Source organism: Thunnus maccoyii, chromosome 3, assembly GCF_910596095.1.
Source record: "Thunnus maccoyii chromosome 3, fThuMac1.1, whole genome shotgun sequence".
In the NCBI taxonomy this organism is placed as follows: domain Eukaryota; kingdom Metazoa; phylum Chordata; class Actinopteri; order Scombriformes; family Scombridae; genus Thunnus; species Thunnus maccoyii.
In genome coordinates, this window is record NC_056535.1 from 7,049,386 (window position 1) to 7,066,078 (window position 16,693).

The window sequence follows — 16,693 nt, forward strand, 5'->3', positions numbered from 1 at the left end:
TGGAGTCATGTTTCTGGCCACCTGATGAATGCCATTCCAATATTTTATATATTCTTAATTCCCTTGAGTCTTTCCTAGTTTGAGATTTTGACACGATTATTGTCTCTTATCTATTTATATTTATTTTCTGTGACTGGAAATATAACTGTCCATTTTACTGGACATGTGTTCAAGAGATTAGACACACAGTATTTACCATTCTTGCTTTACCATCACTTGCATACTCAAACAGAATCATTGATTATTATAAGAACTATGCATAATGTAATTTAATTTAAATAACATTATTAACATTCAGACATGATTTGTAAGTATGAAATCTTTTACCTTCTAAACAGTATGATTATTTGTGTTTGATGCCTAGAAATTCAACAATGCCATGCCATCAATCAGCGTATATTTATAATTTCAGAATGCTGCAGATAGAAGAAGATATCATGGTCTCAAGTTTTTCTCCTTTCACTCATTGGACAGTTCTCTACAGGTCATTAATCTGTATACCTTCTTCAGAAGTCCTCTTCCTTTCATTACATGTTGAATGCTAGAGCCCCCAGCAGTGAGGGGAAAACACTGTATCCGAGCCATTCATCCGCTTTGGAAATCAAGAGGAGCTCCTATTCATTTGCTTAATTACCTAATTAACAGAAAGCTAATTACTTTGTTGTGTGCACGCGTATGTGTGGAGAGGCTATTACGTAACTGATAGTGATCCTCAATTAATTTGTAACTACACTCCATCAAGTCAGGGCCTTAATCCACACAACACATCACCAGCGTGACACCAACAAAACATGGTAATAAATTCACACCCAGACTCATGGTTGTTGGGCTCCGCTGAGCTCATAGATCCAGTATTGACATGCAGATCAAGCTGCTGGAGGATTAGAAAGCTTAGATTACATGTTAGATTGACTTGACAGTGTATATACATCTTCATTTTTCTCATTAATTACTCCAGACAATCATGTTTACAACCTTGTGAAAAAACTGCTGTAATACTATAAAAGACTGTAGAATTGGCTCACTATACGAACCATAGTAAAACTGCAAATCCTCTTAGGAATATTATGGGCAGGGTGTAGTTATACCAGAAGAGATAAAATTTCATAAAGTAGAAGAATGACATCATACATTCACCAGTGAGAACCACACACACATTCAAAAGCCAGATAGGAATATTTTAGTTTTAATACAGAGATGTTTTTCTTAGGTGTGTCAAAATGTGAAATCCCTCATATCATAAAAAAATTTCTTTAGCTTTTTTTGTTTTGGATATTATACATCTTTTAAAAATGTAAATTTGAATCATGACCTTCTTTCAGTTCTTGCCATGGCCGTATATGTGTGTCCACATCATATGTTTGAATTCCACACTGTGGCTTCAGACTTATCAGTTGGATGACTCAGAGTGTGTTTCCAGGCACTGGGGTCATTGAACACAACACTGTGGTTGTAGGCCATATAATAACTGACATGTCTGTCACATATACAGTGCAGCTTTATGGTGGGAATATTTTTAGCTTGCCAGCTTTGAGCTGTGGAATTGGGGATATGCTTTCACTAAAAAAGAAAACCCTATGGAAATACAATTTAAAGGGCTTTGACACAACTTTCACTATGCTTACTTCATGTATATAATGTAACTACTATTATTATAACTATAAACTAATTAAACACTTACCAGGGACCATATTATACCCTGTCCTATTGGTTTTTAACAATTATGTCACTATTATTGAAAACTGATGTTTTTCTAATGTATTTTTCTAAAATCTTTATAGGGTCTTCAAAGTTCCAAGAGATGTAATAGCGTTTTTTTCAGTTTGCAGGTAACAAGTAATAGTAGGTAATGTTGTGTTTTCCTGTTTGGTCTCATTTTGTATCACTGTTAAAGTGAATTAATACAGACAAAAGGATGAAGAAGTTTGCTAATGTGAGTTTAATGTGGTGTGAACTTTGACATCTTACAGGGTTTTGATGACAGTGACTCTAAAAATGAAGACATGGAGACATGGAGACAAAATGCCAGCTCAGAGGAAATGAGCTTAACAGCAAAACTATAGATTGCTGTGTGCAGCGCAAACATATTGTAATGACCCCAACACAGTCACACACTATGATTTGTGATTAATTTGTGTTTGGTGCGAGTAATAATGCAGTTACAGTAGTTCATGTGTAACACAGGACAATGACTATATAAACATAAAAATTAATAGATTAAATTGAAAATTATCAATAGATTCTGAAAATAACATTTTTGAACCTATAAACAATATGGAAAAGAACCAAATTAATACAAATTGTATACTTTTAGGGGTTATTAATGTTATTACAAACTCAATCTGTAATACAGAAGTTACGGGCCTCTAAAGAACCTGAGGTATGTCAGAATGTTTGGCAAACATCTATGCACCGAAGGGTTAAGGATATTACTGGATAAATGTTGGTAATGAATAAAATAGTGACACAGAGGATTGAGAATATTAAGTAAAATCACCATAAACCCATATGCTAGAGACTAAGTGACTATTCTATGGAAATATCAAATGTTTCCTGTGACTGGGCTTGGTCAGAGGGTGGCGCTCTGTACTAAGAAACAGACTTGCTGAGACGGTTCATCAGCAGCAGCATTCCTCCCAGATGCAGCCATGATAAATGTAATGTCATTTATAACGAAATGAGCTGTGCTTCTCAGACCTTGATCAAGGACAAAAAACGACTTAAAATACTTTCTCTTGAGGTTAAATTAATGTTGCTTTACAATGAGTGTTAACTGGACTGTTGAACTGGCCCGTGATAATTCTCCTCTTCAGGGGCAAGTGACAGGGATTTGAATACTGTCACAATGACAGTAGTCGTGATCTGGGAGTAAGCACAACTTTTCAACCACAAAAATGAACAGAAATTCTTGATACCTTTGTTGAAATGTAGGTATAGTTACGGCCCTTAACATTTGAAAAATATTCTGAGTAGCTGGACCTACATATCAGATATGATAACCACACATAAACTGAAATAACCTGCACTCTGGTTATCTTCATAGTCATTTTCAAAATCTTAATATAACCCCTCTTTAATAGTTAAAACTCCACACAGTTGAGATTAAAACATCTTTGATGATTATGTCAAAGCAAATCATCTTTTTGCAGTGAGGCTTTGAAACAGTTACATGAACCTCAGATAGAAAAAAAGAAAAGAAAAACAGACAGGAGAAATTTCTGAAATAATAGAAGTTCATTCTGCCTCAGTTGTAATTAGTCAGCTTAGACATTTTAGCTTTTCTGACAGCCCCCTCTCTCCTGTCACACTTTCAGCTAAAACTAATGCACATCATTACATTTCCCCATAAAAAGGACCTACTAAGTGCTACTAAGTGCTACTGAATTGTACTTGTGACTGTGATGTTTCTATGAAGGATCTGCAATGCAATGAACGTTGTTTACCCAGCAGGTGGATATGACGTCACGGACTTGGAACATCAAAACAACAACATCCAAATCCGCGATTCTTCCTTTTTTTTCTCTCCTTCTTTTCTCGGCGTGTTAAAATCTAATAACAACATTAAGAAAGGAGCCCGTGCCTTTCCCCACGACACAGACTGGGAGGTAGCGAGTGTGAAACTCCACATTTTGCTTTTTTTCGACGCCCTCGGTAAGATTATCTCTTTCTCCTTATAGTTAAGTTAGTTAGTTAGTCCCCCCCCCACCCCACACCTCCACCACCTCGCCACTAACACCAAGGCGGGCGGAGTAATATTGTTAGTGTTTACGGTGTGATTTGTTGTCGCACGCGTTCTCGGTACACAACCTCGCGTGCACGGGTTCGTTATCTCATAGGCTACTAGCAAATCGGTATCCTCCGCGTGCGCCTGTAAGCTGCTGTAGAGCCATTCTGGTAAGTTTCACTATTATGTTAACATTAGCTTTGTTGTGTCGTATCTAGATACCTGCTGCTGCTTCTGCTGCTAATACACACACACACACACTCACACACACGCACACACGGAGTTTGTCTTTGGTTTTTGTCGCTGTCTTGTTTCAAATGGCGAAATAAACAAATAAACAAACACCTGTAATATTCTGATGTGGTGTGGCTGGTAGCGCTATTAAATATCGCTGTAAAATGTGACTGTTAGAGCGCCTTTTGTTACTACGAGTGTTGTACACTCTACTTTTTTTTTTGAAAGTTGAGTTTCTAACTTAGTTGAGGCTACTCGTGAGACCCCGGGGGAAAATGCACCTTTGGGGGAAAAGTATTTTTCACCATTAAGTGCTGACTGGCGATAGACGTTAACAGCGCGTAATTACAACGTTACCTGTTAATGCTAACGCCGTAAAAGTTATTAACTTTACTCGGTGAAAGGGAAGTTTGGGTGCCGTGATTTCTTTGGAGTAAGACCAGGGAAGGAGCTTTTCCCCACGTGTTAGCTGTCCTCCAAACTCCGAAAGACCGGAGGAAGGCACAACTGCCCCAAACTATAGTTATTAACTGTATTAGCGCTTTAGCTAATCGCCTTTTATTTGGCTGTTCATCATTAGCGTTATTGAAGGCTGTTGTGTTGGTTAAGCTTGTCAGCTCAGCGGTAACACAATACATTAAAGCGGATATATCACCTCACAGTTAACTTTTCATTAACACAAAGGCTTTACTGAATTATTTTTAATTATATCGGTGACAATTTACAGCCACACCACAGCATGAAAAGTTTAAAACAAGAGCTTTTATTTGACTGGATCGTCGGTTTGCTTTGTTTGAAACAAGTGTAGCCCATCTATTGAGGCAGTTGTGGTGTGGGTTAATGCTGGACGTTTTCATAACTGTAAAAACGCTGAAGTTGCAGAGCATCTAATTATTAATTGTCAAAAGTAGGGTTTAAATTTTGTTAAATTATCAATTAATTACCTGTTATTACTAGAGTGTGTAAATAGTTTTCACTAATGTTAAGTTATCCGTGTACACTATCTGAAGGAATGTACTTTGACAAAAATGTTTAGCACTATGGAAACACTCAAAGGAAAGCAGAGCATATTAAATATTTTAGGTCTAATTTATGTTATAATTAACATTTTATAACAGGCATATTGACAGACAAATGTACACCAAACAAAGATGAATAATGAATTTTACTGTGTATGTATAAATATTATGAGCAGCTGTCTCATGTGTCTAATCCATGTTGATTTATTATTAGAATTAGTAGTCGCACAAAAAAGAATAATTTAATAAAAAAAGATGCAGATTATATATGTCTATAAAGACTGAACTGCACACATATAAGAATGAAATATTACCCTAATATTTTATACAGTAAGTCTGCAGCTGGCAACAGCAGGACTAAAACCATCTGAAAATTTACAAAAGGGAAACTGCAGCTTTAACAACTATTGCTGGCAGTGCTCCCTCCTTCTTGGTCTTTGGATTAGTCATTGTCTGAGGGGAAAAAAACACTTTTTTGTAGGAGAAGTAAAGTAAACAGCCTCCAACAAGCGAACCTTGACAACCCAGATTAAGGAAAACATTGGAGATCAAACAGTGCTGCTGCTGGGCTGTTGTCATGAGCTGCCTGAGAGAGAGCTGCAGACTATTTGAACAGGCACTGGGGTTTGTGTGCTCACTTATGCAGAAATGGACCTTCACAAATGCTGACCCAGGTTTTAAAACACAGGATGAACTTTGCAACTTTTCCAGGCCTGCTGTTTGACACGGCTATTACATATAGACATTCAGCCTTCTGCTGATTCTGATGGGAACAACCTAACACTGTCCCCTGTGTTCGCGTTTAGAAACAAAAGTGACTGTACTTTCTCTGCCCCTCACTACAACTGAATAAATTTAGTCGGCAGGGGGGAAACTCAAAGCTTGAAATTTGAGGAAGAGCAGCTGTATGCATTGTAATGACGCAAGATCCTTAACACACCAATCTGTGATTTTGTATTATTTAGAAAGCCCTTGTTTCAAGTTTGGCCTCTTCAGGCTCGGGCTAAGGCTCTTTTTTGTAGAGAGCTGAGGTTCAACTCGTAAGAAAGTAATCAGTCACTCATGCATTCAGTGTGAGGACTCCCATCCCTGAGTGGAGCGGCCCTCTCTTTCATCTGACGGCTCAGTATTTGTGAACACACATTGAAATACCCTGTGCTGGGTACGGAGGGGCTGTAAACTGACTGTGCTCTCTTGCTTGCAGCTGAATGATAAGGAGAGTTATTTTCGGTTCAGTGTGGGAATAAGGTTCTGCAATTGCTGTATTGTTGCTTTCAGATTTATTTGCCAGTTTCACCCTTCATTTGATTTCAGATACCCTGAAACCAGTTGCTTGAAACATTTTTTTTTTGCACAAAGCAAGACAAGTGACTGATCAATAAAGGGAATTTTCTGGTAAATGAATTTGTCATGTAGTTTCTGCATGTTTGACTCACACAACACAAATGGGAAGAGTACCAGCAATATAAATACAAGTGCAGGACACTCATTAGTGCTGTATTAAGTGAATGGAAGTGATAACAAAGGAAAGCAGAACAATATTTCCAGGGTAAAGGTTAGTGTGTCCCGGCCCCTGTGGCGTGCCCAGGCAGACGGTTCTCCATGCCAGGGAAGGTGATTGGTCAGAGAGTGGACAGCTTCAGGTGAGCTCTGTGTAGCTCCTCAGTCTCTATGGAGACTGCAAAATGCTCAGGACAGCCATTAACTCATGCAGCCATTAATTACTGTCTTCTTCTGTCATGTGTCCTTAATAAAGGGAGGGATGCTGACAAAAAATATCATCCTTCTGCATGGGAAGAGAGGGAGCATGCAATTACAATCAATTAACTTGAGTTACAAAATGATTTTACTACTGGTGTTGTGTTTGAGGAATACAGAACAGTTTTACAGATTGTCTATTGTTTGAAAAATATTGAAGTATCCAGTATATATTGTTCTATTAGCAAAATTGGTGTATTAAAGTAGTTATTGGTGTGTTGGGTTCAGATAAAAGCAGTGTTTTTATTTGAATACATAATTAGCCCGTTGTACATGCCGTTCAGTTTAAATGAGGTTGGATGGGCTGCTTAAAATTTTGCAACAGCCTCTACAATATCAATAGGCTATATGATAGTGGTAGTGTAATAATACTAATATTTTTCTCAGTCTTTTTTCTTGTATGATGGCTTTTAACAGTGATTATATAATCAAATATTTTCTAATTCTAAGGGTACTGTCAGCATATTTGACCATGGCTCTAATTAAATGACCATGTTTTTGTACTCATCTGATACTTGAGAACACAGCAGGTAAAAGATGATTTTATGAAGTCTGTTGCCGATGGACTCTTCTCAAACAAGATAAAGAAAGACTTGGAACAGAAGACACATAGTTATGTTAAGGGTTTTGGTTTCGCACTGTGGCGTTGTTTACATTGAGATTTGACACTTTTTTTAGGGCAGTAATAGAGGGTGTGGTCATGTTCTGAAACATCTGCATTCGGAACGAAACATGTATGTGCAATCATTTTTCCATCTTTCACATTCAGACATAGGTATTCACACAATTACTCAGAAAATCCAAATAATAATAAAAAAAGATATTATTATTATTTATTTATTAACATGAGATGAATGAGGAATGCAAGTTTTCTTTTTTTCTTTTTTAAAAATTTTTCTTCACTTTACAGTCAGATTGGTCAAGACTTCGTATGACGTAATGATTGTATTTTCATGTGTTTAGAGCTTTTTTTTTTTTTTTTTTTTTTTAGGAAATAATAACTTGAAATTAGCATTTTTGAGCAGTTCATAGTCTCTTATCTCTTTTGGGAATGATGCAGGTAAGCTACAAACATTTTCATCCAGACATGAGGGAATCAACCATATGCTACAAGCTGTGCTCAGCTGCCAGGCGAAACCTCGGCACCTGTTTCTATCAGCTGTCCAGTCTGTATGTCAGTCTGTGTGTGTTTATGAAGTGGCTTCTATGGCCTGATGGATGACGTGGACTTAATTTTGAGAGAATTTTCAATAAAGTTTACATTACTCCGACTGTAATCTAAGATGTTTTTTGTTTGTCGTTCTAGGGCAACAATGGACAGGAAGTGAAGCTTGCCGCTTTTGGAACAATCTAAAGCCACTAGTGAAAGTACGTCCGAACTGTAAGTCATTTGTCACTCTATGTTTGAATTTCCACAGTTTATTTTTCAAATAACAAAATATTATGTGCTGATCTGGATCTCTAAAAAGACGTCTCTCACTTTCATTTATCATCTACTGCAGACTAAATCTTTACACAGCATCAAGTGGTGTAGATCATGATAGTGTTCGTTTTTGTCCGTGCGTGCAGTTTTCAACAAGTAGTTTTGCTTCTTCGCAATTTTGGAGAAGCCAAAAGAAGAGAGTCTGAAAGTAAAGTATCTATTCTAGGATGTAACCCATATATATATATAATGTGGTTTTTAAATTTCTGGGGAAGATGAAGTTGGAATCAGGCTATTCTTGAACTCATATAAGCATGAAAAAGTGCCCAGTTCCACTGATGTGAGATTTGATATTTTCTGTACCTGAAACAGACACTGTGACTTAAGAAAGTAAGAAACCTAATTTTAAAGTTAGAATTTGTAAAAGTGAAATTCTTCTATTAACGTAACATGATATGGGTTGATATTCCTGGGCTGCCCTGCTGTGATATCTTTTTCCTTTGATTGTCTGTTTTTGAAGTTTGAGATTCTAGTGGTGGCCGCTGTTCTTTGTCTGTTCAGCTGTGGTGGCTGCTCATGCTATCTCACAGGTTCTTCTGTTTATGCCAAACAAACCGTTGTTCCTGCTGCTGGAAATGTAAAAGTTATCACATGAACCAAGTTTTTAGATCCAAGCACCTCTCTCATATTGGATGTTTAGAGCTACAAAATGAAGGCTTTCATCAACTGGCTATAGGTTAAATCCATATTATGCTACATCAGTGGGAGAATGAGAGTAGCAAAACTGACATGTATTAATATGAAAATGTCACAGACTATTACTTAAACCCTGTTAACTGTAGTAGGCAGCGTAATGTAAAATAAGGTTGCAGGAGCACATCTTTAAGGCCCTCATCCTTGACTTCTTGGCTGTGTTTTCTGTTGGCAGTCCCAGCCTAATAAGAAACATAACATGGCAGGGCCTGCTCTTCCATCATCATTGCTGGGTGGAAAGTTGGTGTGCTTTGATCATGTCTTTTGGGCGCATCACTCCGGCTTAGCCTGCTGCTCGCTATGTGATAAGCCATCAGAGTACTCAGATCTGAGCCGGCAGCTCCGTGGGCTTGAGGAGAGACAGGAGAGAGTAATGGAGATGAGGAGAGAGCAGCAATGCAAATTTTGTTGACAGACTGTTACTGCAGCTGTTCTCTTTGCCTTTGAATTCAACAATGTTACTGTCCCTCTTCACTCGTCCGTGAAGAAAAGGCCATGTTTCATTTTTAAGTCCTTTCTTGGTGGAACAGCACTGTTCCCCTGTTGTACATTTTGGCCTGTTTGCAATTAAAACATCTTTAATTAGAGGTGCATATTAATTACCTCAAAAACGTGTGATTTAATTATTTTAGAAACTGTTGTGCTCAGATGTACTCTTAACTGCGGTTAGTTCACTTTGAAGTTGAATGCTCTGTTTTCACACTCATTTTCCTCTGTCTGTACATAAAACATCATTTTGAACCCCCCATTATGAAAGGGTGCTCCTAATTGACGGGTTGTTGCTTGTTTATTTGATATATATTTACCAGCTGGGTGGTAATTGGGAAGCAGTAATTACCCAAGATGCAGTGCAGCGCTTCAGCAGAGGTGCTACCACGCTGATGAGTCTGGAGCACAGATGAAAGTATGCAGGTTACTATTATCATCCTAGCAGGCTGTTTAAACACCTGATAGCAGAGAGCAGAGATGGCTAATTGGACTTGTGTCCCTTATACAGTCTCATTGTTTACTGTGATGATGTACAATGTTAGTATCAATCGTGTGATACTTTTATCTTTGCACTTTTTTTTGTATACCTGTGCAGTTAATAGCAGCAATAAAAGGCCAGGGGGATGTAAGGGCCTCATGGTTTTGGAGTCCCTCCTGCTGATGCAGTTCCTTCACTGATAACGGCCTTGTTAACTGAGATTCATTACCTCTTCATTCAGAGTCTCTTGGATATGGACGAAGAGTGTTCTCAAACTACTGGGTTTGCCACGGTGAAGTCATACTGATGTGGTTTTGTGAGCTATTCATGGAAGGTGGTGACGGTATCTTCCCTGACTCCCGATGATTCAGTTGACCTGAGACTGGGGTGGTGGGGGTGGTATTTGACTTCATTTGCCACCCAGTTCCACTTTCACACCAACTCTCGCTTTTTCTCTCTCTCTGTCTTTCTCACAGACACTTTCTCTCGCTCTCCAATTCACCCCTGCAAACAAACAGGGATGCACACCTTGATTGTGTGCAGGCTACTGTTGTTTGGTAGCTTGCTCTCCCAGTAGATCTTCAGACATTGTAGTTGTTTGCCTGTATTGCTTGGAGTGTGTGACTTGCATTTGCCCGGGCTCCTTGGAGGGAGTTTGTTTTTGTTCTCAGTGTTGTAAACAGGGTGGGGCTCCATTCCCAAACCACTCAGTTGGAGATGGTTATTTTCACAGGAGTTATTTTTTTGTTTATCATTTCGGTCAATAGATTAGCCTGGGATGGAATTATGTGTTGAAGCAGATAGTGTGGCTAACCATTTGCTGCATGTGCTGACTAGATAAACACTTTGTCATGGTTGTTTTTGTGATTAAAAAAGCACTCTGGTTTTGTTGGTGTCTCTGACTTTGTTAGGGATGGATGATAATTCATTATTATAATTTATGTCTCCTCATATACTGTGCCAAATTCTCAATGTGCCACAGTGTGCCAACTTTTAAACAAATTATAAGTTGAATTTTGCAAAAATGAGTCACAGTATAAAATCTTGAGATGATACATTTTTTAAATTAAATAATTTACTTTTATAATATACAATTAATATTAACATTTTATTTTTTAAGTTATTTGGAACAATTATCGCAATATTAATCATATAGCGCACCCCTACCTAGATTGTCCATATGTTTTAACTTTGTCCCTGGAGATGTTGGACATTGTGAGATAATAGTTCCCCTTGCTGTTCCCATTTATAACTCTAGCCATAGTCGATGACGTTTGCTTCCGTCAGGTAAGTCTTCACCGCCGTCATGAAACAATATTCTGACTTACCTTGCTCAGGCGTGTCTTTGCAGTCAGTCAGAGGATAAAATTGAGGCTGTCTTCAGATGTTGTTACATCAGAAGCAATTTCAGTATTTATATTTTAGTCAAATGCCAAATATTCATAATGAATTCAAGTCCCAGCCCAGTTTCCAAAACAACATTTTTGTTTGTTACAACCAATTGAGCGAACATTACCTGGCTAGGAACGGATAGGTATTGTCTCTAGCCTGCTAGTTTGCTATGAGCACAAGCTAGTTGAATCATGGTAGAAAAGGCCAAGACTGATAAGGAGAATAGCGTGCCTTAACATTTGTGAAGTAATGTTTGGGTGACGCTTTGATTCACATAGACTGGCAACTTGTACAGTATTTTATGTTTCTGTTTATCAAATCACTGTAATCTTGAGATCCACACAAAGATCCTTGTCAGGTATGATACATATGTGGCTTTCACAGAGTGGGACAGCATCAGACGCTGCGGATGTGTGTAAAGTCCCTTTTAGACGAGAGGCGACAGCCGCGGTGGCTGTCACTGATCTTGCAAATGTCTCATCAGAATCACTTAGCAGCAAGTACAACAACATACTGTGTGTCATGCAGCAAGTGGCAAGTTTGAAACGGTCAGCAAAATCTGGGGTCAGTAGTTTGAGAGGAAAACGCATCCCCCTGCTGTACCGCTACTGCAAAGTCACTGTCAGGGTCTCACTGAAATGAATAGAGCCAGCCAGTTGAAACGATCATGTTCATACCAGCTAAGCAGAGTTCTCGCTCCTCACAAGAGTGCTAAGTACGGTAAAGTTCAGGTGCAGTTTGGTTATAGACGAGAGCGTCAACCACAGTCTATAACTATACTTAAAGTTAATTATCTGAAATGTTCTGGTACTCACGACAGAAGTAGCTGCTTCTTTGATTTGTTCAGTATCTGCAACAGCACAGGACAACCAATTGAGAGGGAGATATGAGCAAGATATGTCAAGATTATCAAAGGGAAACAGAGACGTGTGTTGGTGTGAGATGGTTAATGAAGAGTCATTAACCATCTCACACCAACACATTTCTCTGTGCTCTGTACAACACAAAACTCACTTTCACTGGTAAATGCAGTGGTCCATCCCAAACACTGGAGACATAAATTTAGCAATATACTCAACCACAAATTTAGTAAGAAAAAAACACTATCTCAAAACATCAGAGAAGTGAAGTTACTGGTCATGAATCTTATCATAGTGTCGATTCCTGTTTGTGAATAATGGCCCTTCTGCAGCATTTTGTATTAAAATGTAGTGCCACAGTTCACAGTTCTTTTGTTTCCTAAGACCAGTGTGACTTACTTCTTGACAGTAAGCATGCACAAGCACATTGGTTGTCATGTGACACAAAAGCAGGCAGTTACAAATGGCGCATATCTCGCGTGTAAAACGTGACCTGTCAAAAACTAAAGGAGTATTTACAGTGTTGAGGAAAAAACAAAAACAAAAAGTTGACTTTGGATTTCAATGATCAGTTTTTGAACATGAGCACAATACGCTGTTGAATATCGTTTTCATAAACTTGGCATTTGCAGTTGATCTTAATGGGGTAATGCTGACTTAGCTTCATGACACAACTTGGCTTTCTTATGAATTAGCAAACACATGTTTATATTAGGGATGGAAACTGTTTAATGTTATTTTGGCTTACAAGACATTTATGTCTACCTGACTAGTCTAAAAAAAGGGTAAGACAGACAGAAAAAGTGCAAGCAAAAGAGTGTATGAGTGGGTGAGCAAGAGAGAGAAACTATACTGGAACTGAAACTTTATTTGGTACTTATTTTGTTCCAGGTACCAGTGTAAAAAGCATGAGAAAAAGTCTTATTGTGTACTTTAGCAGTGATGTGAATACTTCTTCAGTTACAGATTTGAGTTTCTGCGAATGTCAGTTTAACCTGTGACAGCGGTAACTTATGTACGGGTCAAACACGGATTGAAAGCCTGCACGTTCTACCACATCAAATGGTGCACGTGTATGAAAGGGAGCCAGATTTGTTTCACATTGTATTTATTCTCTAATTTACATTGAAAGCTGAGGCACATTTCAAATCTTTTAAACGTTGTGAATTCTGTAGGGCTGCAACTAACCATTATTTTCATTATCGATTAATCTGTCGATTATTGATTAATCAATTAGTTGTTTTACCCAAAAAAATGGTGAAAAATGTTGATCACTGTTTCCCAGAACCCAAGGTGACATCCTCAAATGTCTTCTCTCGACCAACAGTCCACAACCCAAGGATATTTAGTTTACTATCATAAAGACTCTGGACTAAAGAAACCATAAAATATTTACATTTGAGAAGCTGGAATCAGAAAATTTTTCCTTTTTAAAAACTCAATGCTCAAAATAATTAATTGATTATCACAATAGTTGCTGATTAATTTAATAGTGGGCAACAAATCGATTATTCGACTAATCTTTGCAGCTCTAGACTTCTTTGCAATATTTTGTTAAAACTGTCTTTTTGACTTAATCATGTGAGTTTTTTTTTTTTTTTAAAAAACAAAACAACTTTTTAGACATTAAGATCACATCACAGTAAAATGATTCACATCATTCCAACATACTCCTACAACATGAGCATGGTCTACAAGTACAGAGTTTGTGAGATGTAGGAGTAATAGAGTGACACAGACAAGTGACATCGAAGTGCGTTCTGCATCACTCGCAGTATGTTCCAGAGTTGTTTTCTTCCCTGCTACTGTTAAGTGTTTACAGCCTTTTGTTGGACATTCACTACACCTGTTCTAAATGCTTGCTATGGTGTGGTTCAGAGTTATTGGATATTTTTCTAAAAGCCTTCTCATGTTGTGTGTATGGAGTACATGATGTACAAGCTTTTAATGTGTTGACCAATCAATTCCTCGCACTGAAAACAACTCACAGTGAGAAATTAGTAAATCAATCTTTTCATACTACAGAGAGGAGTGTGGCTAGGCTTTTGAGTGCATTTCTGTGTACTTTATACACAATAGTATGCAGTGATTGAAGGGCTAATTCAAAGAATTTTAATCACTCCGACCAGCCCTCTTGCAGTGTCATCTTTTTTGCAAATGCCCCATAAAATGAATAGATGAGCAGTCTCTTTTTAGAGCATAATGGCTACATTAGAATATGAGATGGATAGTAGATGAAATTTCTGTATCCTTCATGCACTCTTTCTCTCTCTCAGTCACTCTGATCTCTTTTATCAATAGTAGCCCCGTTTAAAAGACCTTGCAGGGCACAGTGAAGTGTTCAGTTGAACCTCGCATAGACAGAGGAATGGAAAAAAGCAGAGGTGAGAACAATTTGAGTAGTAAATTGTAGCGTAACTGGTGCAGTTTCAGAACCAGCTTAGCTAATCTATGATTTCATACTGTGGAACAAATAATAGATTTGTTTTGTTTGTGTTTAAGTCTCTCCACCTTCATCGATTGCAGTGCCACACCCTCCTACCAGCTCCGCACTGAATGCTCTTTTTCCACCGAGTGAGATCATACCATTGGAGGCTGTGTGTTGTTCTCATCAGGGCCAACCACATAGTGCCAGTCAATATGTAAACAATGGTGGAGACAGTTTCTCATGGCTTAACTGACATTTCTCATTGCTTGGTGTATGATTCATCTGAAAGGTGTCATCTCACAAAGTGTTTTTAAGGTGCACTGCACTTAAGGCGGTTTCACTCTGTGATCTTTGTCCGCCTCTTTATTCACCATATACTGTATATGCTGATATTGTTGGTTATTAAAGCCTAATCACTTCTCGTCTGGTATAAGCAATGATATTCCTGATCATGTGATCAGACTTGGAAAAGCAAGTCGTTGCCTAAACCAGCAATATTGTTGCCAACTGAAGCAACCTGTGTAATGTCAGCAGCATGTTGTTCTAAAAGTTAGTACTTTTGGTGAATAATTACTTATGACATACTGTATGTTGATTTTCTATGAACTGTTTGAACCCATTGGGTTTGTATTCCTAAGAGATGCAAAAAATCCCTTGAACACATTTAGGAGTCTGTTGAACTCAGGAGGTGGCATTGTTCATGTAGAAAATAACTTTTAATTGCATAAGATAATAAATTAAATATTATGTGGCAGGTACTCACTAAGGACTGTGTAAAAAATAACCCATAAAAAATAAGGGTTTCTTATACAATTTGTTACAATTGTTGCTTCACCATTAAATACCCTCTTGTGTCACTTCTGACTGAACTGAGCTATGAGGAGGGTCTAGTGCATCCATGTATTATTAACTGTTTTCCCACAAATTTGAATGATAATGTATTCATTAGTGGTGTGTACCTTTCCCTCTCAGATGATTTAATATGTATCATAAATACATAGTCCACAACCCGATACAAAAACAACACAGATTCAAAGCCAATTCAATATGATTTGATTCACCTTAGATTAGGATTTGCTATTTTTACTTGCAAATAAATGAATTATTTCCACAATAAATTATTTTCTAATTTTTTTGAATTTAAAATACTAAATCAGATATACTGCAGGTGATTATGTTTTCTGCCACACAGATAGTAGTAAACATGGGCAGTAAGATATTGGACAACTTTAAGCCTGTTCCTAGGGCTTTTTTTTTTTTTAACTAAAATGCTGCTGATGGGTATTGTTATCTGATTCTCTGGGTTAATGTCATTCATTTGAACTTGATATTTTCAGTAACTCTGTATGGGAGCATGTCCCTTTGAATAAAACAGCTCGTGGCTTCAGCAACAGTTTTGCCTTCAACCTGGAGCAGCTAGAGGCCAGTTGGAAGTAGCATTAGCTGCTAACGTTAGAATTATTTGCCTCATGTTGACTGCTCCTCTCAGTAACTTTGCTGTCAGCACACACATTGCCTTCATAAATTTGTAGCAAGATGTGTGGTGCCCCTGGCATATTTTATGATCCCACTGCATATTCTGAAGACTGCAAATGCAATGTAAATGTAGCAACATTTAATTCAATGTGGGAATGTTGTGGAAGAGTGAGGCAGAGTACTTTGTATGTAGAAACCAGGGGATTCTTTTTTCTTAGCGACAAGCAAGCTACAGTAAGTCTACTGCATGCTGGCAATATCATGTTAAATTCAGCTTGCAGCATGTTATCCACATTCTGTGTCTTTTCTTTCCTGTCATTTTGATTTCATTACAGACCATGAAAGAGAAATGCCATACAATAATAAGTAATGAAGTAAAATATACATCCTGCAATACATAGTTGTATGTGCCTATCTAACATGGTTGTAGCTGTTTCTGTGCTTTTTCAAACGATATACAGTTTTGCACGGTGGCAACTGAAGCCACCGTTTTTGTTATGAAGACACCTGGCAGTGAGGTTACACAAGGCAAAGATTTTCCTTTATGTTGTGGGAGTGAAACCTTAGATATTTTTCTGCTCTCTCCACTCATGCTAATGTAAATGATTTGCATGGAGTTTGTCCCTGCTGATTAAGGCTGTTTGGACTGTTCTTCTTTG

General features: G+C 37.9%; 1 protein-coding gene across 1 annotated transcript in view; it reads left to right on the plus strand.

The window, feature by feature from the left end:
* The first annotated feature begins 3,696 nt into the window (after window positions 1-3,696).
* Window positions 3,697-16,693, plus strand: part of foxp1b (forkhead box P1b) — a 154,552-nt gene continuing 141,555 nt past the window's right edge. Inside the window, exons 1-2 of the mRNA XM_042405728.1 lie at window positions 3,697-3,894; window positions 8,042-8,116. The gene's annotated coding sequence lies outside the window, so the exon portion shown is untranslated. The remainder of the gene's footprint in view (window positions 3,895-8,041; window positions 8,117-16,693) is intronic.